The 25,109-nt window shown below is 36.4% G+C and overlaps 1 long non-coding RNA gene across 1 annotated transcript in view; it reads right to left on the bottom strand.

The window, feature by feature from the left end:
• Positions 1-25,109, bottom strand: part of LOC102023286 — a 55,111-nt gene that overhangs the window by 3,484 nt on the left and 26,518 nt on the right. Inside the window, exons 2-3 of the long non-coding RNA XR_261436.2 lie at positions 5,239-5,382; positions 1,851-1,937 (exon numbers count right to left, since the gene is read on the bottom strand). This is a non-coding gene — a long non-coding RNA (uncharacterized LOC102023286). The remainder of the gene's footprint in view (positions 1-1,850; positions 1,938-5,238; positions 5,383-25,109) is intronic.

The raw sequence follows: 25,109 nt of genomic DNA, 5'->3' as shown, positions 1-25,109 counted from the left end.
GGATGGTGCTGCTGACTGTGGCAAACAGAAAAGCGGGCTCACAGAAACATGATTTGCATCCATCTTACTCATCAGAACTGAGAAGAGGGGGCTTCTGGCTCTTCCTCAAAGTCAAAATGACCATGAAAGGTAGATATTTTTTAATCAATTCAGGATATAGAGGCAGCTGTGACAATATAATTAGAAACACCCGTGAAAGAGGAATTCCAAAACTGCGTCAGAAAGTGCAGGAAAAATGAAGTGGCTTCCAAGCAAGGGAGAGTACCTGGAGGGGAATTAATGAATGGGTCTTTTACCATGTTTGTTTTTATAATGTAAATGTTCACCGAATTTTTTGATCACACTCAGATTAATTAATGTTATTGCATTTGTCTTTAATAAAGTGCATGTTGCCATGTGGATGGATGTAGTTTTTTTTTTTTAATTTGGTCCAGTGCTTCTATTTATAGTTTCAGGCATGTGAGGTGTAATCTTTCTAAAGGTATCTGACTAGTGGGCTCACAGAATCAAAAGAAAAATGAAATAATATCTCAGGACCTTGGTAGTCACTGTTAATTTGTTCCAGGAGGCATGATGAATAATCACAAAACAAATTGTTTTGGCCAGAAAGGGAATCAAGCCAAGAAGTGCTCGAGACCACCAAGTTCTAGTCTGCCTATTGAGTACCAAATTTTCAGGTCATAATGCACTGATTACCAAATTTGAGTTTCAAAGAAGTCAAGTACCAAGGTGTAACCTTAAAATCAAGGTGAATCAAAGACTTGGCTAAGAAAAGTGAGCGGAATGAAGCAATGTTGCACTTTCGTAAAAAGACATGAAGATCATTTTAACTGTACTGAGATAAGAAAATGGGGAAGTTTCCAGCACATGATGAGATTTCATGTTGTTGCATCAGGTGGAAGTGTGGGGCCTGGAGTTCTCCTGTGAAGAGACCCTCTGCTTCCAAGTTTCCTCTCTCCCGCCAGGCAGGAATGCAGGAGGTGAAGTGAGGCTGACTCAGAACTGAAAGTCTCTTTGGAGCGGAATGAGAAACTCATAACGAGAATGAAGTAATGTAAAAGTTTTGCCGATAATATTGCAAAAGGTGGGGGTGGGAATGGGAGTGGGGCGAGGTGGGTGCGTGTTGCGGGTGGGGGTTGGGGGTGCGTTCTGCTACGTAGCAAGCAAACTGTGTGGCGGGGAGAAAGAAGCTCATGGTGAGTTTCTCAGCAAGCACGGGGTCCTCGCCTTGCCCATATTATAGGGGTAAGCTGAGTTTCTAAAAATAACTATTTCTCTGATTGGTACAATCAGGAGCTTAGCCTTTTTGGAGTGAGCCACGGTTCACAGGGGCTATGAGCACATAAAAAGTATACAAAGGTCCCCAAAGGACAGCCTTCTCCAATACATCATGTCATCAGTAAGCTGCGGTTATATCTATTACGCGAGCCACCGAGGTCATGCCCCGTGCTGCGGGTTTCTCCCTACCTATCCCTACAATGTCATCACATGTATCTTTACTGCATGTTGGCTTTGTATTTCCACCCTTAACATAAAGGTCTTGGATGAGTATTAACTTCGTGTACATTGTCTATTGACCCAGGAGCCAGTAGATCATTATTTTACTCTGGCTGGAAAACACTGTGTACAATTATAATTCCGGCATAAGGATTAACATTTTCAACCAGAAAGCTGGGGGTCAGAGACCTTAAGAATTTATATGGTCCATTAAAAGGTGACAAGCTTGGGATTCAATTCACATGAGGGTGTGTGTTCCTTTTGGGTCTCATCATGAAAGCACATGCTGGAAGCCCCTTGTGTGTATCTGAACGATAGGCGCGATCTTCTCTCTGCCTCTACTTGTTACGTACCATTAGTCAAGTCCCTGACTTCTCTGGCTTCACTTTCTCCATCTGTGCAATAAGTTGGCTTACATCAAGGGTCAAAAATACAAATACCTACATGGAGACATAATACAAATGTAAGAAGTATACATTACTGAAAATCGTAGCATTGCCACTTATTTTCTTCCCATTCATAAAAATAGCTGTTGAAATTTCAATCTCTTTTACAAATCATCAAGCTTTGCATCAGGAATCTTTTCCACATAACAGCCAAGGTTCTCAAGATATATTTTCCTAAGGGAGGCTTGAGCTGTATTCTGTTTTTTGGCTTTTTGAGACACGGTCTCACTGTACAGTTCAGGCTGCCCCTGTACTTACTATGTAGCCCAGGCTGGCCTCAAACTTGCAACAAGCCTCCTGCCTTAGCCTCCTGAGTTCTGAGATTACTGCATGTGCCACCATGCCTGGCATACATTCTTTCACTACTTTGTTGATATGTTAAACCCAAAAATGCCATTTATGTTGTAAACAAGCATGTCTGGCTCAGCTTTTCCTTGAAACGTGGCTCTCTCAAGGTTTTGTCTGTGAGTGTTTTTCCCATTTCTGAAAGACCTGGGTGTGAGGATAGCTTTCTTTGATGCTTATTCTACTGTAAGGACAGCAGTAGTGTTAACAGGATAATGGCTGCAGCTAACCCAGCCGCTGTGTGCGGAGTAATAGTGGTGGGGATTGCGGCCAGTGATGAGCGTGACCTTGTGAAATGGGCAAAAGCACCTGACCTTTCTGGGCAGGCAGCCAGCTGTCCCTTCATACCACATGACTTTTGGTGTCTGAGAACCTGAGTTCAGTGTGGCTGTGTCTTCTGAAGTTTTAAGAAAAGCAGTATGTCCTATTATTCTATATGGAATCTCCTGAGCTTCTAATGGTGGCAACTGAATTTAAATTTAAATGAACACCAATAGTATTAACGCTTAACAGTTTTAATGACACAGGCTACCCATGAAAAAACTAAAGATTTGAGACTTCCAGCCACATGATCTTAAAGATCTCTTTTCCCTAGAACTTTTTAAGGAATAAGTATTTAGTCCTCATTATGCTCTGAAGATATACTAAAGTCTCTAGAAGTCCTAATGCATTTAATCTTCACAATAACCTTGGGACATAAGTGCTATTGTTACTTTAACTTTACAAATGTGGAAATTGAGGCACAGAGTAGTCAAGTGACTTGGCTAATGTCACAGAGCAAATGAATACTAGAGACAGAATTCCAGCACTGGCCTTCTAGTACCATAGCTCAGAAATCTCTTATTTTTATTCATATAAATTTCTGTTTCTTTTTAAAAATTAATTTTTAATAAACATTAGTTTATAAAATTTTGTTGATGACAATAAGCATATTTATTTAGATTTGAATGAAGTTAGTGGGATGGATAGTTTTATTTTATGTAAGGTAAAAAGATGGGTTTGTTGGGTGGCTGAATATTAGTGTAAGTTAAATCAATGTTCTGCCTAAATTAGGGAATTTAAAACAAGTGAGATGCTACTTAGAATCCGTCTTCCAATCAAATTTCATATGTAAATAAGTAACTGCCATCTGATTGGCTGCCTAGAGGGAGTGATTAATGTTTTGCTTTTCTGGCTGCCTCAATACCCAAAGAATGTTAATATAAATGGAAATTCAGCCATATATTGAAACACTTTGTCACAGCAAAGAGATTCCAGAGGTTTTTGGTTAAAGAGGTTTTTGAATGTATGAGTTGACTTTTTATTTCCACAAAGATGAAGATGCATTATCCCTCGAGGTTTGTTATTAACCTCAGTTTCACCTCTGTTAATATTTACTCCACAGGTCAATAAATCTCGATATTCACTTCAACAGAAGCCGATATCTTTAGATTATTAATCTTGGTAAAGCTTAAAAATTGTGAGAAAATTTTGGTTTACTAGAAAAAAATGAGGGCCTTTTCTGTGGTCATCAGGCTCTCTAAAAAAAGGAAAGTTAATTTTTATCTTAATTACCAAACTTCCTTTTTTAGTTTTAGTTGTTGTAGCTGAAAATCTGAATAATCGCATGAGTTTCAAAAAAATCTCTATCCATGGTTAAATAAGCCCTATTTTAAACCCTTCTGTGAAAAACCCTGATTTTAGGAGAACCAAGCAAGGGCTGTGGCCAAATTACTGCTGCCCATCTTGGCATTTACTTATTGATTGCTTAATTTGAACTTAAACAAACGAAATGAATTTCTAGAACCTGAACTGCTGTCTCTGGCCCACTCAGGGTAAAAACAACAATAACAACGAAGAGAAGCCAGCAAGAATGAAAAGCCGTAATTGAGTATATTTGGTTTCTAATATAAATTTTTGGATTAAATGTGCAGTAGAAGCCGTTAGCTTCCTGTCTCAAAAGAATGTTTGTAGTCCTGTAATCTCTAAAATCCTATCAGTAATGACCAAGAAATCCAAGGCCAAGAACATGAAACAGTCATGGAAGAAGTTGAGGTCATCCACATTTTCTTCCATCTCCCCAAGTAACAAGCACCTGCGGAACTGTGGCATTTCAAAATGGTTGCATAGAGAGGAAAGGGTCTGCCAGAGTGGATGAAGGGGAGATTTTCCAAAATGTTTGTTGTGGCTGTGGGGCCAGGGACAAGGAGGAATTGCTAAATGTGGTGAGACTTTGGTGAGGTATCAAAGCCTCTCAGAGTCCCTGGACCAGGAGTATCAGTATGGGACCTGATTACAATTCCAGAGCAAATGAATTAGAAACTCCAGGGGTGGGGATCAGCCATCTGTGGTGAATAATTTCCAGGTCACTGTGAGGTACACTAAAGTTTCATATTCGCTATACAGAAGAACTGATTTTTCAACTTTATATTATATGTTGCAAACCCTTGGAGAGTTTCAAAAATAATGATGTTTGGATTTTACCTCCAGAGGTCCCAATATAATTGGCCTGGGGTCTGGCCTGGACATCAGAATATTTTACAACTTCCTAGGTGATGTTAATGAGCAGACAGGATTAAGGGTGACCCTAGGGCAAGGTTCCATCCTGAATTGCTGTTTTAGATATAACGCTGTCTTTTCACACAAAATATTTTGCAATGTGTCCTTTACTACCCTGATATGAAATTTATGTGAACATTACTACTGTTACACACATAAAAGGGAACTAACAGAAAGCTTAGCAAAGCAGGCAGATGCTCACAGGCATCATGAATGTGGCAGTTACAGATGCAAATTGGTCCAAATGTTCTGAATTAGCAAGTAAAAAACTATGGGCAACATGACTGTGAGTGACATGATTTTCTGAAAAGAAGAACAGAGCCTGGTGAAGTTTCTAACAAATTAACAAACCATTTTCACCTTTCCTAAGCCTGCGCTTGGCCCTTAGCTGATCACCTTCTCTGGGATTTACCTCAGGTGAGGAGTGCCTTGACCAGGATGATGTCCTTTGCGGGCACAGACTCCATGCAGTGATGATCAGTGCTGGCTTATAAAGATCTCACTTTCTGCTCTCAAGTCAGGATCATTAGAAAGGCCATCTCAGCTCCAAATCTCCCTGTTGGAGACAAATGTTGGATGAGCTGAGATGTTTGCTTTAACCACATGATAGTTCTACCTCTCTAGCATCCCATACCTGCATCCTCAGCCACTCCAGGGGTTGATTTCAAGAGTACTATTTGATAAAACTCTTGTTTGCCATCTCAGAGTCCATTCCCAGGTGTCTTTAGGGAAAGCATGAGTTCTTTACTAGTCAGTAAGGCCACAGCTATCTAAAAAGACTCTTGTCTAGTATTTTATCCCATCCACCGCTGCTTTGTTAAGACATGCAGGGTATAAAACCAGAAATGTATTTGGTGATATGACTTCTGGGGGCACAAAAGGAAACTGAGAAAAAAGATTGCAGAAGGCTGGTTAGCTAAGGCTCAGGTGGTGAATTGTCCCTGTGGGTGGTTGGAATTATAAATGCTAGGAAAAAAATCTCTGGGAGTTGATCTGGGAGAAATTTGTACTAAATTCAAAAGCAGAGATGCCTCAAGCAGTTCAATTTAAATTAGGCAATATTTGTTTTATTTTTCCCTAGTGCATTTTTCTCTCCAAGGAGCCAGTAGCCATTAGCACCTACTCTTTAGAAAAGAACTGGTAAGCTATTTACATCTTAGTGTGAATTTAAGTCAATAGTTTTATTTTTTCACTTTCAGTAATATTTGAGTTTTAAAATTTTTATGGAATATAAGTTGTGGGTATCTTATTAAGAGAAATGTCAAGAAAATACCAGAGGTAGAGGGATTGAGGGATAAGGAAGAGCATCATTCCTCTTCCTAATCACTCTAAATCAATTCTCACTGGGAAGTTGTGCAGGGTCACACAAGGGTGAAAATGAGTACCCTAGCAGAAACGTCAGTAAGCTATTTGGGGATGGATCACCCATGAATTCTATTTTCCTGTCCCCTTGAAATTTGCTATATAAATTTGTAAAGGAAAGCCTTTTAGTTTTAGCTTTAAAGCTAAGATAAATTTAGAAATCTGATGTCAGAATAAAATTTAGAATGAGTTTGTGTTTTTGAAAAGATACTATTGAAATGTGGAAAAAAATTTATAAATTTTGTCTATTAGTAAACTCTTTGCCAGAATATATACAGTATTAGATGAATAATTATGTGTCTTTGGCTATCAGGTTTTTTCTTTTACAATCTTATCGTTCTTCAAAAGATTAATCTCATAATATTCCCTCTTTTATTTTCAGTAGTCTGAATGAAACAGAAGCAATGAAAAGGTGACAGTTTTGAGAACAACTTTAAGAATTCTCTGTAGAAGAGCCGGTCCCTTTTTACAGCTGTGTAATTCATACATTCATTCAAACCACAAGCACTTCCTTCCCCTTCCGTGGTAGGCCTTGTGCTGTGTGCAGAGGCAGAACAAATGAAGAGATGCTAGTCCGTGTCCTTGAGCACATCCAAAGTAGCAGCATCCTGCTTGATCTGCTGAGTCCCCAGGCAAGATTTATTTACTGTTCACATTAGTTGTGTGCTTGGCCATGAATTAACCATTGTTTTGTTTCTTAAGAGTAGTGTGTATGAAAGCCTCCTGCATGCTGTTGGCCAGGGTATTGTTTGCATAATGTATCAACTGTGCATGTTTAAACACTTGAGTGGATCATTAATACTCAGTACAGTTACTGAAATGCAACCCTTGAGAGTATCTTCTGCTTGTAATCTGAATTCCTGCCAATTTTTCAAGGCTTTCCTGAAAGCAATTGGGTGGTGTTCTTTTTTTTTTTTTTTAAATATGTCTTTTTAAGATCTTGTAGCCATTGAACTAGTCAGAAATGATTCTGCTAAGCTTTCTGAGCCCAATGTGCAATACAGTATTTTTGAATGAAATGATACAATATCTAAGGGGGGGAAGTGAACCATAGGACACCACAATTTGCAGGCTTAGCATGTTCTTAATCAGTAAAACAACTTAATACAGTTGTTATTAAATACAATAACTTTATAATAAATACAAGGTGGTGTGGTAATAAGCATGAAATGCAGTACATACAGCAAAATTTCCTAACTGAGCTGATTTGGAAAGTCATCGCACTGAGCCTTGGTTTCTCCATCCATAAAATGACTTTATTTGCAAAACTGAAGGGAAAAAGGAAAGAAGAAAGGAAGGAAAGATTAATTTTAATTTTCCTTGTTTCTCCTTGTAAAGCAGATAGTATTTTTAAAAGAAAATTACTATTAGGTTTTACTTTTCTGTATAGTCTAGAGCAGAGGTTGGCAAACTTTGCCTCTTGGGACACATCTGGCTTGCTACTGGTTTTCATAGTTTCGTGAAATATAGCCATACCCATTTTTTAATGTGTCATCCTTGCCGGCTTTTACACTGTAAAGCCAGAGTCAGTAGCTTCAGTGGAGGCTTGGTGCTGCAATAATTAAGACTATTTTGTTTATGTCTTTCCAGAAAAAGATTGAGAGCAGAAATCTCCAAAGTAGGAGTATATACCCGCTAAGGGGACAGGAGGAAAAAGTCCAGTTGCACATACATTTATCTTTTAAACTGAACCTTTCCAATTTTTATTTTTCATACCTGTCATATAATGTACCTAATAGTTAAGTATAGTAAATGCATATGTGATTTATACTAATGAATATATGTCCATATATGAAAGTATTTCTCACTATTTCACTAATATAAATTGCATGATAAAAAATTTAGATGTTATTAGTCAAACAACGTACTTCAGACAAAATTCACAAAATGATAAGAAATGTACATTGTGACTTCACTAAAGACCAGGCTACAGAGGACACTTTCTATTTCACCAACAACAATCAGGGAACGTTAGGAAGAAATCTTTACATTCGATTTGAAAATGAACATTCTCTATTTATATTTTGGAACAGTATTTCTCAAAGTGTCTTCATAAAGGACTAGGTTTTGTTGTTCTAGTTATTATTGTTCATTTCCATCTATTTTGTAAATACAATAAAAATGAATTGTCTGAAAACTAAAATGAAAAATTAAAAACTTTCAATGTTTACAAATTATCAGATTTAATAAAGGTTAAAAATACTGTATCAAATTGCCTTAAAGGTTTCTAAATATTTACTCTTAATGACCTCAGTGTAGTTCAAGGATACAAATGTTTTTTTTTGTTTTGTTTTTTTTGGTTTTTCTCCGGTACGGGAACCGAACTCATGACCTTGCACTTGCCAGGCAGGCGCTTTTGCCGCTGAGCTAAATCCCCAGCCCCAAGGATACAAATGTTTGTAGACCAAGACTTGTTCACACCATACTTAGAGTAACAAAAAAATACATCTTTATGTTCACTCCAAGACATGTATAAGTGTGCTCATAGTGCATGATTGATAATAGTTGAGAACTAGAAATTAGTCAATAGTAAATACCAGATTCAAAAATATATAGCCTTTATATTTCTATTGACACAAAACACTAAAATAATCAATATACGACTAATTTCTATAGTCATATTAGATTCATGCTATTGTTTCCTTCTGGAGTGAGATATTAGTGAGAAATAGTGGGCATGATGAGACCTTTTGAGATGCTAGAAAACTTCTTTTTCTTAATTTACCTGCTTGTTTTATAAATATCTTCAGTCCTTAAAATCTTATTGAGTTGTACCTATATGTAGTCATGAGAACTTCCCTGCATGTATTTGTAGTTGACAAAAGAGCTAAAAAGTAAAAATTTAAAGGAAGGCACCTATTTTGAGGAAGGCACCTTATCAAAAATAAAAATTTATAAAGCTGCAGTAAATAAGACAGTGTCATAGATACGCAAAGCAATAAAAAATCAGAACAGAGCACCTAAACACATGTATATATAATAGAGACAATGACCACAACATTCCGAGGTAGTGCGGAAGAGATGAGCTACTCATTAAATGATGCTGGAGGATGGATTTTCCATGAAGACAAAACATCGGTTCTGCCAGTTAACATATATATGCCCCCAAAGCCCCACTTTGCAATATTTAGAGAAAAGAATGAGAGAAACCTCTTCTTGGCTTTGGGGCTTAGGAAGAAATTCTAAAGCAAAGTTCTAAAATGCCAACAATAAAGGAAAAATTGTTTAATTATAGCATATTAAAATTAAGATATTATGTACAATCAGGTCAACATTAAAAGGAAGAAACAAACTGGAGAAAATATTTGCAAAAAACACAGCAGCAAAATATCAATGTGCAGAATTTGAAAAGCATTCATACAGACCAATAAGGAAAACAAAAAATAAGCAAGATATGTATATACAGAAGAGCAAGACCACAACATAACAAACATATAAAAAGATGTTCAAGTTATCAGAAAAGCAGAAATTTAAACAAGGTACAATTTCATGTTCTTCAAATTGCTGACATGTAAAAAGGCTGAAAATTCCACTACTGACAAGAATGTATAGTAATTAAAACCGGCATATACTGTACTGATGCTGGGGTTGAAAGGTTTAAACACCTGGAGAAGCAGTTTGTCAATATTTAATAATTTTGAGCAATTTCATTTCTAGTCCTATAGTCCAGTGTGCTTCTTCAAATATGGTACATAGACCTGTAGCTTCTGCTTATGTAGGAGCCTGTTAGACTAACAGAGTAGATGACTTTGCAAGATCTGCAGGTGATTCATAAGCACATTACAGGCGAAAAGGCACTGACCTAAAGAATTTCTCACACAGGACTACAGGAAATATGCCCAAGATTTTTTTCTGTAGTATTAAGTGATTTAGAGAAAAAATGATTGAGGACCTCAATGTTCATTGCCATGTGTATTCTGTAAAGAGACAGAATCAACAGGAGATGATTGATTAATTGATGGATAGATAGATACATAGATAATTTTAAGAATTGGTTCTCGTGATTGTTAGGGCAGGAGGTCCCACAGCTGGCTGTCTGAAACCTGAAGAATGAAAGAAACTGGTTATGTAGCTCAAAGTCTAAGCTAAGTCTCACATCTGGGAAGCTGATGGTCTAATCCTCTATTAGACTGAAAACCTGAGAACTCAGGGACACTTCTGGTGCAAGCCTGGAGTCCAGAAGCAGGAGAACTTGAGGTATGATCTCCAAGGGTAGGGAAAAAGGGCATCCCACCTGCAGAAGACACACAGCAAATTCACATTTCCTCTGCCTGTTTGTTCCATCTGAGCTCTCAGCCTATTGGATGGTGCCTACCCACATTGAAGACAGATCTTTTCTCAGCCCACTGGTTAAAATTCTAGTGTCTTCTAGCAGTACACTCACAGATATGCCCAGAAATAATGCTTTACTACCCAAATATCCCTCAATTTAATCAAGTTGACATCTAAAATTAACCATCATGATGAAACAAAAAATCAATTGTGGCATATTCTTCCAATGAAATTACTATACAACAAGATCTGGTCATTGTATCCCAAGGGCCAGATTTGGCACATTGTTGGTTTTTGCAGGCACAGTTTTATTGGAAAACAGCCATATCTACCTGCCATGGCTGGTCATGCACTATAACAGCAGAGTTAAGTAGATGTGATAGGGCTGGGGATTTAGCTCAGCGGCAAAAGCGCCTGCTTGGCAAGTGGAAGGTCGTGAGTTCGGTTCCCGGTACCGGAGAAAAACCAAAAAAAAAAAAAAGTAGATGTGATAGAGTCTGCAGGGCGTTTTATTGTCAGCCCTTTTCAGAAAAAGTATGCTGTCCCCTGCTATGCAGGACTACCTATGTGGACTAGAATCAATAGATCACAAAAGTTAATGTTGTGAGAAAGATTAATAGATACATTATGAGGATTTTTTCATGGAACTTGAAAATATGTAGTAGCAAAAACATAAAAGCATGTAACAGCAAAGCACTATGTACTTTATACACTTGCATATTCTACTATGTGTAATATATATCTGTTTAAGTGCATGTATATCTCAAAGTATAAAAACAAATGTGTAGGTTACACACTAAATTCACCCATGAGAAAAGAATGATAATGGGAATGTGACCATAAGGAACTTTTTTTCCCCCTTAAAATAAAATACTTTGCTACAATATTGCTGGTGTAACAACTTTGTGGTAGGTACATGAACCTTAGCTATGTACTTCCTGTCTTAGTAACTTTTTTCATAGTGCAGACAAAATACATGAAACCCAGAGTTAAAAGAGTAAAGGTTTATCTGATTCACAGTTTGTAGAGGTTTCAGTCCGTAGTCAGCTGCTCCAGGGCAGGCTGGCATGGCAGAGGAGCATCACAGAGGAGAAACAGTTCATGGCAGGCAGAGGCAGAAGTAGGCGAGGCAGAAAGCTGCAAGTGACGGTGACCCTTTTTCTGCTCCTTACATCTTGCACAGAGTAAGGTTCCCTTAGTCCTACCCAGAACTATACCAAACAATCAGTGGACTGATTTAGTAATCACACATCTTTAATCCCAGCATCATGCACTATAGATCTAGCCACATTTGGGAAAGCCCCACTGTCTGAAGCATTGGGGGAAATGTAAACCCTTTATTATAAACTCCCTTTATTAAATAAACTTCCTTTATTTCCTATATTTGAAGTATCTCATAATTCCATAAACATTATGGTAAAAAGTTGGGTTACTCAAACTCATTTAATTTTCCTGACCTCATTTTCATCTGTTTTTCACCCTCTTAAAGCAGGCACCTAGCCAGCAAGCAGCAGTCTGGTGTGGCAGGTTAGGAGGAACTGGAGGGAGGATACCTCCATCCACTGCCCCAGCCTGCACAGCATTTGACCCTGACCAACTTTGGGCCTGCATATTCTGCCCCCTGGCAGTGACCACCCACAAAGTACAAGCCTGTTATATGTTTTGTTTCTCCTCCACGTTGAACAACAAAGGCATCACTGGCCAACCAACTGGTTAACCTGATCATAGATGATCAGAGAGAAGGAAAGAGAGAAGAGAGAGAGAAGAGAGAAAGAAAGTCCTGGAGAGTTGCCAACTCAAGGGAGAAATGACAGACCTGACCCACAGCACTTATCCCAAAAATATGCAATGAGAAAATTGTGACCTGCTGTATTCCAAGACTTCAGAAAGTCTTGGATTTCAGAGCCTAGAAAAATAGCATTCATTGAAGAACACTGAGTAAATCTTTTAATTGACTGTGTTTTTTTCTTTTTCCCCACTTTTCATTTTCCTTCACTGTTTATTTTGGGGGGAGGGAGTCTTGGGGTTTAGTCTCTATTGTTTTTCTTTTTTCCTTTTTAAGTTTTTATTATTTTTAATTGTGTTTTTTTTTTCTTCTTTTAAAACTTATCTAATACTACTAGCTTCCTTTTTCTAAATAGGATCACATATCTCACTCTTCTCTCCCATTTTCCATTGATTATTATTTCAAATTTTTCTTTACTCATTCTCTGTTCTCCACCCCTTCTATCTTTATTGGTAAAATGATTAAGATATATGAATCTTAATGTTGTTTTACTACTCTACTGCTAGTGCAGATAAAGTTATTCCACTCAGTAGATATGTACTGTAGATCAATATTTGGTTGTCTTAGCATTCATGGTATAATTACAGAGCTCTTCTCTCTAGTTAAAGGTAGTACATGATTGCTACTTAGGGTATGTTACATTTAGTTTGTCTTTGATGCTATTATTGTTGATGACTCTTCTTTACTATATTCAGGGTTACATAGTTGTTACTGTTAATTGATTTTCTCTGTATGCCAATATCCGGATAGCTTCATTCACTAACAATGCTATGGCCCGTTCCTAGAGAACTGGATACTAGGCTAAATACAGTGCAGCTGCCCCATACAAATAAATGGAGGTAGCAGGATACAGGAACAGAGCCAAAGGCCTATAGTTAGCCACACCCAGAGTGAATCACTGAAAAGCAGACATTAACTAATGAGGTCCTTATACTAGCAACAAAGCCTTCCACCATAATCAACCCATAAGCCTCAGCACAAACAAGTAAGTAAAAGAAAATGTGAAGACAAGGAAAAAAAAAGGCTCCCTAAACTTCCAACTACCTAAAGCTCAACCAAAGGGGATAGAGGTTGAGGAAAAACATTAACAGCCCAATTATTGAAAAGGATAACCAAGGATATTAAACAAAAGATGAATAAGGTCTGAGTATAAAGAAGCTATAAGTAAACAGATAATGGACCTAAAAAAAATTAGCAAGTCTAGGGAAATCACTACCAAAAAGCTAGCTGACCTAAACAAAATGAATGCCTAGCAGGGAAAAGAACCAGAGTCCATAAAAAGATACCAAATAGAAGTTAAGATTAAAAAATTCTATTCAAAATCTGAGCAGTGTAACCAATGTGAGGAAAGATTGTCAGAACTAGAAGACAGGGCAGATATTGGTGACTAAATGATAAGAGATATTTAAAAACACAAGAATATGAAAAATGAATCAGGTGCTAGATGACATAAAGAAGCATAATCTAAGATTAATTGTAATTAGTGAAAAATCAGAAGACAGTACAAATGGCATAAATAACCTGTTTATTGACATACAGTAGAAAACTTTCCAAGTACTAGAAAAGAATTTAACATACAAATAGGTGAGGCATATAGAACCTTAAACTGCCATGATCAAAGAAAGAAACTCTCCACAGTATGTCATAATCAAAATTTGAGAAATTCAACAAGAGAACAGAATTTTAAAAGCTTTTAGAGAAAGTAACAAATCACTTTAAAGATAAAGCCATTAGAATAGCAGCAGACTTTCCTACACAAACTTTAAAAGCTAGTAGTACATACAGTTTGGTTTTTCAATCCCTAAAAAACAAACAAACAAAAATAAAAACACAAAAATACCTTCCAACTCAAACTGATATATTCTGGAGGACTATCTTACAAAGTTGATTGAGAAATAAAGTATTTTCATGATGAAAAGCATTTGAAGAAATCCATGACCACCAAGCCAAGCCTCCAAAACATTCTCAAGCATATTCTACAAAGAGACAATAAAATGAAAAATCTCAAAATATTAAACAGACCAGGTTTGGTGAGCAGTTGAGTAGAAGACAGAAAAAGAAATTTGTAACAAGAAAATGAAGCAATGACAGGAATAAATCAATACCTTTCAGTATTAATTCTTAATTAAATGGTCCCTATTTTCCAATCAAAAGACACAAACTGGCAGAAAGAGTCAAGAAACAAAATCCAATTGTATACTATATACAAAAAACATTTATTCAGAAGAAATTCATAGAATAATAACCATAGGAAAACAATATTACATGCAACAGGAACCCCAAAACAAGGAATATGTGTCCTATTTTCAGACAAAGTGGATTTCAAGCCAAAAACCTGATCAGAAGATGCAAAAAAGGTCGCTCTGTATCGGTTAAGGGAAAAATTCAACAGGAAAAGATGATAATTATTAACATATATGCACTGAACAACAGCACAACTAATCTTGTAAAGCAAGTAATATTGGACATGAAACATCATATAAACATAAATACAATTTTAGTGGGGGAACTTAATATCTCACTGTCACAAATAGCTCAAGCAAACAAATATTCACAAAGAGCTATCAGACGTAAACAAGACATTCTAAGTAATGAACCTAATAAACATCTACAGAGTGTTCTACCCAGGAACACCAGTGTACACATTCTTCTCAGCAGCACATGGAATTTTATCCAAAATTGACCACATACTAGCCAATAAAATATGCTTAAGTAAATGCAACAACTATGCATATTTTTGACCATGACACTAGAACTTATTGGCAAAAACAGCCACACAAATTATGCAAATGCATGGAAATTAAGCATCACACTCTTGAACAATCAATTGGTCAAAGAAGAAATTAAAGAAAAAATAAAACAGTTTTTAGAATTAAACAATAATGCCAGTAAAACATATCAAAACTATCCTAAAAAGAAAATTTATAGCTGTGAATGACCACATCTGAAAAACAGAGTGAACCCAAATAAATAACCTAATGATGTACCTCAAAACTGTGGGAAAACAAGAACAGTATAAACACAAAGCTGGGAGAAGAAAGAAGATTGTAAAGATCAGAGCATAAATCAATAAAATGGAGACTAAAAAACAAACAAGAAAATCAGTATGCCAAAGAGTTGGTTCTTTGAATGAGTATTAAAAATACAGAAACCCTTATCCAATTTTGCTGAAGAAAAGAAAGACCTTAGTCAATGCATTTAGAAATGAAAATGTAGGGCTGGGGATTTAGCTCAGCGGCACAGTGCTTGCCTGGCAGGCACAAGGTCATGAGTTTGATTCCCGGTACCGGAAAAAAAAAAAAAAAAAAGATGGTTTCAGAAATGAAAATGTGAAATCCTAATGGACTGCTGAAATCCAAAATATTATTAACAACCATTTTGAAAACCTATGTGCCAATAACTGGGAGAATCCAGAAGAAATGGATAGATTATCAGATGCATATAAATTATTAGAACTGAATCAAGAAGATATAAAAACCCCAAATAATCTGATAACAGGCAATGCAATAGAAACAGTAATAAAACATTTAACAACTAAGAAAAGTACAGGAACTGATGGATTCACTTATAAATTCTATAAGAACTTCAAGGAAGCTATCCAATGATAACACTGCTCAAATTTTTTAATGAAATTGAAAGGGAGGAATACTCCCAAATTTACTCCAAAGGATATAAAGCTAGCATTTCCCTAATTCCAGACAGACAAAGTTCCAACCATAAAAGAAATCCTCAACAACATACCAGCAAGCAGATTGCAATGAGTCATGAAAAGGAGCATACATCATGGCCAAGCAGGCTTCATCTGAAGGATGCAAGAATAATTCAAGATACACAAACCAATAAATGTAATACATCACATAAACAGAAAGAAGGAAAAAAAACCAGACAATTATCTCAATAGATGCAGAAAAAGTCTTTGAAAAAATCCTACACCCATTCATGGGAAAAAACTCCAAAGAAGAAGGTATAGAAGGACTTTATCCCAATATCATAAAAGTCATTTATGGCAGACTCTGCCAAAGTCATATTATTCAGCTTTTCCTCTAAAATCAGGAACAAGACAAGAATGTCCACTAGCATGATCTTTATTCAACATTGCACTAAAAACATTACCCAAAGCAATCAGACAAGAGAAAGAAATTAAAGGGATACATATCCAAAAAGACAAATTATAATTATTTGCAGATCGTATGATCCTCTACATAGCAGACCCAAAAATTCCATCAAATGACTCCTAGAGTTAATAACCAAATTCAGCAATATAGTAAAAATATAAAATCAACAGAAAAGACAACACTGTTCTTGTTTACCAAAAATGAACTAACTGAGAAAGAAATTTGGAAAATAATACCATTCCCAAAGCATCCAAACAAATTAAATTCTCAGGAATTAACCTAGGGATTTTAAAGACCTCTACAGTGAAATCTGTAGTAGTCTAGAAAAGGACATTGAAGAGGACATTACAAAAATTGACAGACATCCTCTGTTCTTGGATAGGTAGAACAAGTATAGTAAATATGGCCATAGTTTGAAAACTGATACACATATTTAATGCAACCCCAATCACAATACAAACAGCATTCTTCATAGAACTAGAGAAAATCCTAATTCATGTTAAAATTCATGTGGAAACAAAAGAGAAAGTAATCTTGGGTAAGAAGAGCAACATGGGAAATATCAAAATCTTGGACTTGAAGTTATATTACAAAGGTACAGTTAAAAGTAAGCAAAATTTATGGATCAGTAGAACAGAATAGAGGATGCATCAACAGCTCCAGCCACATTTAGCTCTTTGATGTTTCACAAACGTTCTGAAAGCATACACTGGAGGAAAGATATTTCTTCAGTAAATGGTACTAAATTGGCTATCTACATGCAGCAGATTTATTTAGACCCATATCTCTCACCATGCACTAAACTAAAATCCATATGGATCAAAGATCTAAATGTTAAAATAGAAACATTTAATCACCTGGAAGACAAAATAAGTAAAATTCTTGGAGATATAAGCATAAGCAAGGAATTTCTGAACACAACCTCAGTGACAAAAAAAATAGTACCAGGAATCAACGCATAAGATCATATCAAACTAAAAATCTGCCCCATGAAGGAAACGACCAACATAGTGAAGAGCTAGTCTACAGGATGGGAAAACTTTTACCAGTTATTCCTCAGAAGATTAATATCTAGAATATATAAAGAACTCAAAAAATTAGACCCATCAAAATAAAAGACCCAATCAAAAGATAGGCAACTGAAATGAATAGACATTTTTCAATAGACCAAGTAAAAATGTCCATTAAATATGTGGAAGATGTTCAACATTGCTGGCCATTTGAGAAATGCAAATTCGAACACTGAGATTTCATCTCACTCCAGAGAGAATGGTTGTCATCAAGATAACAAATAATAACAAACGCTGGCAAGCCTGCCGGGAAAGAACACTTCTAAATTGTTGGTAATATATAAATTGTTGCAACCATTATGGAAATCACTGTGACAATTCTTCATAATCTAAAAACAGAAATTACATTTGATACAGCTATATCTCTTCTACATACCTTTCCAAGAGTTAAAGGTATCATATTGTGCTAATGCAACACAATTCCTCATAGCTAAATCTTGGAAGCGACCTGATGCTCATCGATGAATGCATGAGCAAAGAAAATGTAGTATGTATACACTATAGCACACTACTCTGCCATAAGGAGAGAAAAACTTGATCCACTTGTAGGACAATTGCTGCAACTTCAGGCCACAATGTTAAGTGACATATACCAGAAGCTTAAATATTCCAAGGTTTTTTTCATATGCAAAACTCAAAATATAAATAAAGAGCAAAATAAAATGTAGGCAATAGAGGTAGATATTTTGTTCAAATGGGAAGGGAATAAAGATGGGGGGAGATGAAAAGAGAATTGAGATGTGTTACCTACACCAATTATCCACAAACAATGTAATTTTTATACAATGCAAACACGTACTAATAAAAAGTAAAATCTGAAAAGCAGACATTTAGGCTTTACTACCTATTGCAATTTTAATACTAGTTTATTGATCTAGATGGATAACATGAGCTAGTGATAGCTACTGTTTATCTATCATTTAGTATATGCCATTAATTGAGATGGGTACACTGTGCAGAGTAAACATGTAAGGATTCTCTTTTGGGCATTTTTACAGTATAATATCTATGAGACTTCCGAATGAAGACAATTATATATGTGAATTGGGTAGGAGTCTTAGCTAGAAATGTAAATTCGGGATTTACATTCCTATATTTTCTTTCACTCCTTCAGATCATTGCTCTCATTATCATTCTAATTAATAACAGAAGAAGAGAGAAGAGGAAGTGATCTCATTTTGTTTGACCCCATCTTTCTAAAACTGGCAGTTTGATTTGAGAAGGAGCAGCCATTTTGACAAGAGCTGCTTCACTGTAAAAGAAGACTGGCTATTGGCTTATGGAAAGGAAAATTAGAATTTTGCGACAGTCACAGTGTATGTAACAGATACACTGCTGAAAGGATCTGATACTTCAAAATTCAAATCATTCCTGACTCATCCTGGCCAAAAAAGATGGGTATTTGTTCATCAGCTAAGGTTGTGTCCATGTGCAACTATGCAGACATAGCTTACAACTTGCTTAGTTTACATCCTTTAAAATATCGTACTTCCTTGCATTTTACCTGAAATAATTGACATTTTCCAAATTTACATATCAATTGGAATTTTTATCACATTTTCACATTCAAATCTACATAAAGCACACCTGTTTCCTAGGCATTTCCCTGAAGATATTAATGTGAGTTAGTCCAGCTGTAGCGAGGAGCACAGCAACAATGCTTGCTATCTTCTGATTCCTATTCTTTCCTTCTCTCACAGAGTTTTAGAAACTCTAATTTTTCACATGAAATTTTGGATGCTCAGAATAAAGATATTTGCCATCCAGTCATGAGGTTAGGGGTGGCATAGAATTCACTTTTGGCCCACAAAATGTGAATTGAAATGATGGTTATATTTTTCCTATTAGATTTCTTTCTCTCCCTTCCTGTATCCCAGCACATGGATTATGATCATGGCACCCTGCTATTTCCATGCATTCCGAGTAGGCCAATAGCAGGAGGAAGATGGACTAAGAAAACCAGGACCCCTGGGTCCTGAAGTGAAGCCGTGTAGCACAGCTGGGGGAGTTCTGCATTGCCTGATCCAACATGTTCTATGTGAAAGAAAGAGCTTCAGTGGTTTTGTTTAAGCCACTGTTACTTGGAACTTCTAGAACATGTAACCTATATTTTATTTAATAAAAGTAAATAAATTCTTCTCTAAATTGCAAAAAAAATCCCACACACAGCAGTTTCTGGGAGAAGTACAGTTTAGCAAAAATAGAATGGACTGGGCTTGACCTTAGGCAATCTGGATTTGAATTCCAGCTTCTCCATCTATCAAATGTGTAACCTCAAGCAAGGTATTCAAATTCTTTGAAACTCAGTATTTGCCTACTGCATGTTGAAACAACAGAAAGGTAAAAATCTAACACATAGACTGCTGTGGAATTAAGTGGGGAAAATGAAGAGGAAGTTCCTGCAACCAAGAGGCCACACAGTAACGTTGCTCTTCTTCATATATTCAACTGCCTATATAGTCCTCTACTTAGAAGTACAGTGGATATTTCACACTCAGCCGGTCCCACCAGATTTCCTTCTCCCAGGGCCTGGGGATTTAGCTCAACGGCACAGCGCCTGCCTGGCAAGCAGAAGGTCATGAGTTCAATTCCTGTACTGGAAAAAAAAAAAAAAAACAGATTTCCTTCTCCCAACAAATCTTCCCTCATAGCTTTCTTTTTCTGCAACTCCAACTCCCATTGTTCAAAACTGAAACACCCTTGGAGTCATCCCGTATGCCTTTGTCTTTCTCATCACCTGTATCAACTTGTCAGCACATCCTGCTGCTGGCTCTATCTTCAAAATAGATCCATGGTCCAACATCTTCACAACATTCTCTGCTACCACTCTGGTCTCAACCACCTGCATCCTAGACAGCCTATGCTTCCTTGCTCACTAAGAATTTCATAGACATGGTCCTAATAGCTTGGACTATGCACCAATTAGATATCAAGGAGAATGTTACACTAGGAATCACTTTACCTCAATTGTCCCTACTGCGGAGTTATATTTGAGTGTCTGAGAATTATGCACCGTAGTTTTGCCTTATAACTTAATTCAGCACTTTGCTGATGCTCTGTTCTACTGAAACATGAGTGGACACTAAGTGGGGTGGATTTTTATTGCACTCTTGGCATACTGCATTTTGTAAATTAATTAGATTGTTTTTCAGTTTTGTTTTTAAGAAGGGATTATTTGCGGCTGTCTATGGCAGCGCTGCTGTCCTTTCTGGAGGTTTCACTTTAGTGCTTTTAAAAATGGAACTGGCTGGGAAGGGGGCAGATTCACTATTCCTCCATTTATCCAAACTAAGAGGTTTATTTATACAATGAAAGCTAGATATTGTTTTGTGATCAGAATGGAATATTAGTTACAGTATCTCTCTCTTCTGAGTATGTCAGTCATTTCTGGAGCCTCAGCTATTGATCAAGTGAATTGGAATAATTTCTTAAATAAATCACCAAATTACTATGCACTTTATTTGGCAAGAATAAGATTCTAGCACAGCTCATTAGAACTACCCTACATAATTCATCTAATGCGCCCAGCTGTTTGGACCATCTCTTTCAAGTTTTGTTAAGTGTTGTCTTTTCCTGGTCTTTGATAAATTGTTTCCTCATTTAGTTTCCCACCAGGAAAGACAAATGTTTATGTATCATTGATAAAGTTAATTTCTAGAATGGAAATTCTCTAAACACAGGACACCTAATTATGCAGAAAGGTAAAAGATGGCAGAAAATAGAACAATGTCAAAGTAGGTCCTGAGGTGCCCTCTGGGGAGGCTACAAATACAGAAAATATAATCGCTACCTCCTCTAGGTTGCAAAGATGTAAGAGCTTTAACTACCTTCGTGAAATTCTTCTGTACTTACATATGAATAATTCCTGGTTTCCTCTTAAATAAAACACCAGAATTACATATGACCTAGCAGTATCACAAGAATGGGAACCCTTGTGTTAAGTAGATCCACGTACATGTACAGGTCTTGGCAAGGTAATGTCACCTCTCTGAGTATTAATTTCCTGATCTTTAGTTTAGAAAAATGACAAATGAATCAATGTTACTCTCAGTATTATGTAAGATTATATTATATATATATATATATATACATATATATGTACATATATATGAAGAGAGAGAGAGAGACAGAGAGAGAGAGAGAAGGTCATGAGTATTGTTGTAAACCTACTATGCTACAGCTAGCATACTATGTTACCAGCTAGTACTGGTATCCGTAGATCGCAGTACTTTTAATTAAAATTTTATATTCTGAAAATACTGCAGCAGTGAACCTTGAAATTGTTTAAATTGGGAAACATATTATACTATAAGAGTATGTGATTTTTACTTACACAGTTTAAAGAATAATGGTTAAAATGAATGAATACAGTGTATATGACCTTTGTCATTAACAGTATGTTTTGGAGATTGATCCATATTGTTGCATTCATTGTGGTTCGTAGAATGTTTCTCGGCATACGTATTTTGGGTATTCATCTAGCTTCCTAACTGATAAAGTGTACTAAGTGTACTACCTATTACTTTATTACATTTCAGTTAAAAAAAAATCTCTCCTATTTGAGAAAAAGATGGAGAGGTTTAGGGGACACGGCTTTCCCCTGTTTCCTCATCTTCGCAATTTTTATTCATCATGTCACAACTGTTTCATGATAATTTCATGACATTAAACCCAACTTTGCTAAAACTTTTTTGAATATCATGAGCAGAAGTGCACGTGGAGTCTGAGTACAACAGGTTTCCAGTACTACACTCCCTGATACACAAACACTCCAGCCACAGACTGCAGGTCACACAGTAGGAGTTGAGCGGCCTGCAAGCCAGGGAAGCTTCATCTGTATTTAGAGCTGCTCCCGTCTTTCACATTACTGCCTGAACTCCACTTCCTGCCAGATTAGCAGGGACATTAGGTCCTCATAGAAGTGTGATCCTTATAATAGACCGTGCATGCAAGGATTCTAGGCTGTGTGTTCCTTGTGAGAATCTACTGCTTGATGATCTAAGGTGAAGCTGTGGTGGTGATGCTAGCTAGCTCTGTGGAATGTAATTATATGTATGGCAAACATATACTAATAAACAATGAAACTAAAAGAATCCCCCTCTACTCCACTCAGTGGTAAAATTACCGTCCATGAATTTAGTCTCTGGTGCCAAAAAGGTTGTGACAACTGGAGTACAAGAATGCAGAAACTGTGCTTATGCACTCACATTTCCTTATTTTATTTTATTTTCTCAGTCTTTACAAGTGCTACCTGGAGCTGTCATTACAGAACTACTTCGTGTCGCCTCTTTGCATAGGTGATTAATTTTTCTTTTGTCATAACATTAGACATCATAGTTCTTATAGTGGAAAGGCACTGCTACAATATTTGTCATGAAAAGCCGCAGCCTCTCTCCTTACCCACATCATTTCAGGAGTTCCACTGCCCAGATGCGATGGGCATGAATTCTTTCTAGCTTATTCTCTTCATACTTACTTCCAGTTTTCCAAATCATATGCTGAAATAGCTATTTTTAAATTTTGTCAATTATGTATTCCCTCATTTACTGTCTAACCGTCTGTCTCCAATCTTCCTAATATGGTAATGACAATTTCTAGTTAAAGTAGTTTTTTACATATTATTATAGCTTTGTAATGTTTTTCCTAGAGCAGTCATGAATTATTTTATATATATATATATATATATATTCTTTCACATATAAATTATCAGGTTCTTCTTTTAAAGGACATAATAGCTATTTACTTGTGAATTATTCTATGATTCTAAAAGAATTTTCTCTGCTACAGACTAACAGTTTTGTCAGGATGATGATGTTCATCATTTCTAATGTTTTTGCATGAATCCATCTGTGCAGGAGCCTCTGTCTCCCTCTTACAGAGACAGAGCCTCTGTCTCTGTAAGTCTTTACTGGTTGCTCCCAGGCTTACTACACAGTTGTGGTCTAGAGATTTTGCTCTGTCATTTTCTCTGGATTTCCTTCACTCTCCTTCTGTGTTGGGTCTTGTGTTTCCCAGGCTTTGCATCTTTATCTCTTTGGATTTAGTCCACTTCTTCCACAGACATCTTTTCAATAGTTTTCTGGGAAAAAAGTGCAGTGGAAGATAAACATTTTGAGCCACTTCACATCTGAAAATGCTATTCTATCTTTACATTTGATTGCTACTATGGCTGAATAGAGAAATCCCGATTGAATATTACTTTTCTTCAGATTTTCTAAGATAGTTTTGAATTCTGTTCTCCAGTGTTGCTCTGGGAATCTTTCTCCTTTTTTCCTGAAAATTTTTCTCTGCTGTTATATTTCATGATGATGTGCCTTGTATGAATTTTTCCCTCTATTTCATTGGTGTGCACTTTTGAATAGAAATATATCCTTTGGAAGAGAGAAAACTAGTTATTTCTCTCATAATCCCTTTCTTAATCTTTTCCGATATGTCTTCCTTAAGCACCCTTTCTATTAGGCTTTTTGGATTGATTTTTCTGGTTTTTGTTTCTTTTTTAGTTTTTTACTTCTCTATCTCTTAATTTTTTGCTTTTGTTATTCTGTAGATTTCCTCAACTGTGTTTTCAATATCCTTGCCCTTTTTCAAATAACTATTATTTATTTGAAATAGAAATCTGTTCTTTATCAATAGGTAACTCTTTAAATATCTGAAAATACATTTTTTGAAGCTTTCTTCTTCTGGTACTTCAATACTGTTTTTTCTAAATTGCTTTATTCAGTGTGTGTGTGTGTGTGTGTGTGTGTGTAGTGTGTGTCCAAGATTACTTACTGTTTACCAGAAGTCCATTTTACTTCATCCATAAACCAATTTACTTACAATAGTCACCTCCCAAATGACTACATTTCCCAGCCTCACTGTTCCCAAATGTATTCACATGAGTATATTCTGGTCAGTGAAGTGTGAGCAGAATTGTTTTGTAAGGATTTAAGGTAAGCTGCCTATTGGGAGCTGACTCAATTAGAAGGCTACCTCTTCCCTTTTGTCCTCCTATTGCTTGGAATTTGACATTGTGGAACAACCCCACCATTTAAAATGCCTATTTTTGACCTTCTTTTGTATTAAAATGACATTAATTCTTCCCGTACTTAAGGCATTGGTGGTTTTCATTAATGGTTACATGTAACCAACTCAGTCTCTCAATCTTAGATCCTGAAAGCTTTTCACAAATATTATGTGATCATGGAGAATTAATCATATTTAATATGGAATACTGAAAAGCTGGTTGGTAGTCTGAATATATTGATAAGTTTTCTTAGAACACTGTGTTTCATTAGCGATAAATCAAGGAGCAAGATGGTCTTTGTAATAGAGAAGTCTCTGGATCTTTCTCATGGCTAATTTATTTCTACAGAAACTTCCAGTCACCCATCTAACACACCCCTACAGGCTGACAGGCTGTAAGACAGTAAATGAGCATGGGAGTCTGCTGATTCCATAGATTTCTCCTTACTGCTCTACTTTCAATGTGGTGCTTCACTATGCAGGAACTGGGACAGCTCTCATTTGGTTTCTTCAGAGAAAAAATATTTCATTGTTTTCTTGGGTAAAAGAATGTTATTTAGTGGCTGAGGGTGCAGGAATCTCCTCATATAGACTTCATACTAAGCCTTCTGTTTCTTTCTTTCTTGCTTTTTTTCTTTCTTTCTTTCTTCCTTCCTTCCTTTCTTCCTTTCTT

Source organism: Chinchilla lanigera, unplaced genomic scaffold, assembly GCF_000276665.1.
Source record: "Chinchilla lanigera isolate Chin_1 unplaced genomic scaffold, ChiLan1.0 scaffold00029, whole genome shotgun sequence".
NCBI classification, from domain to species: Eukaryota; Metazoa; Chordata; class Mammalia; order Rodentia; family Chinchillidae; genus Chinchilla; species Chinchilla lanigera.
This window is presented reverse-complemented; position numbering and strand designations above follow the sequence as displayed.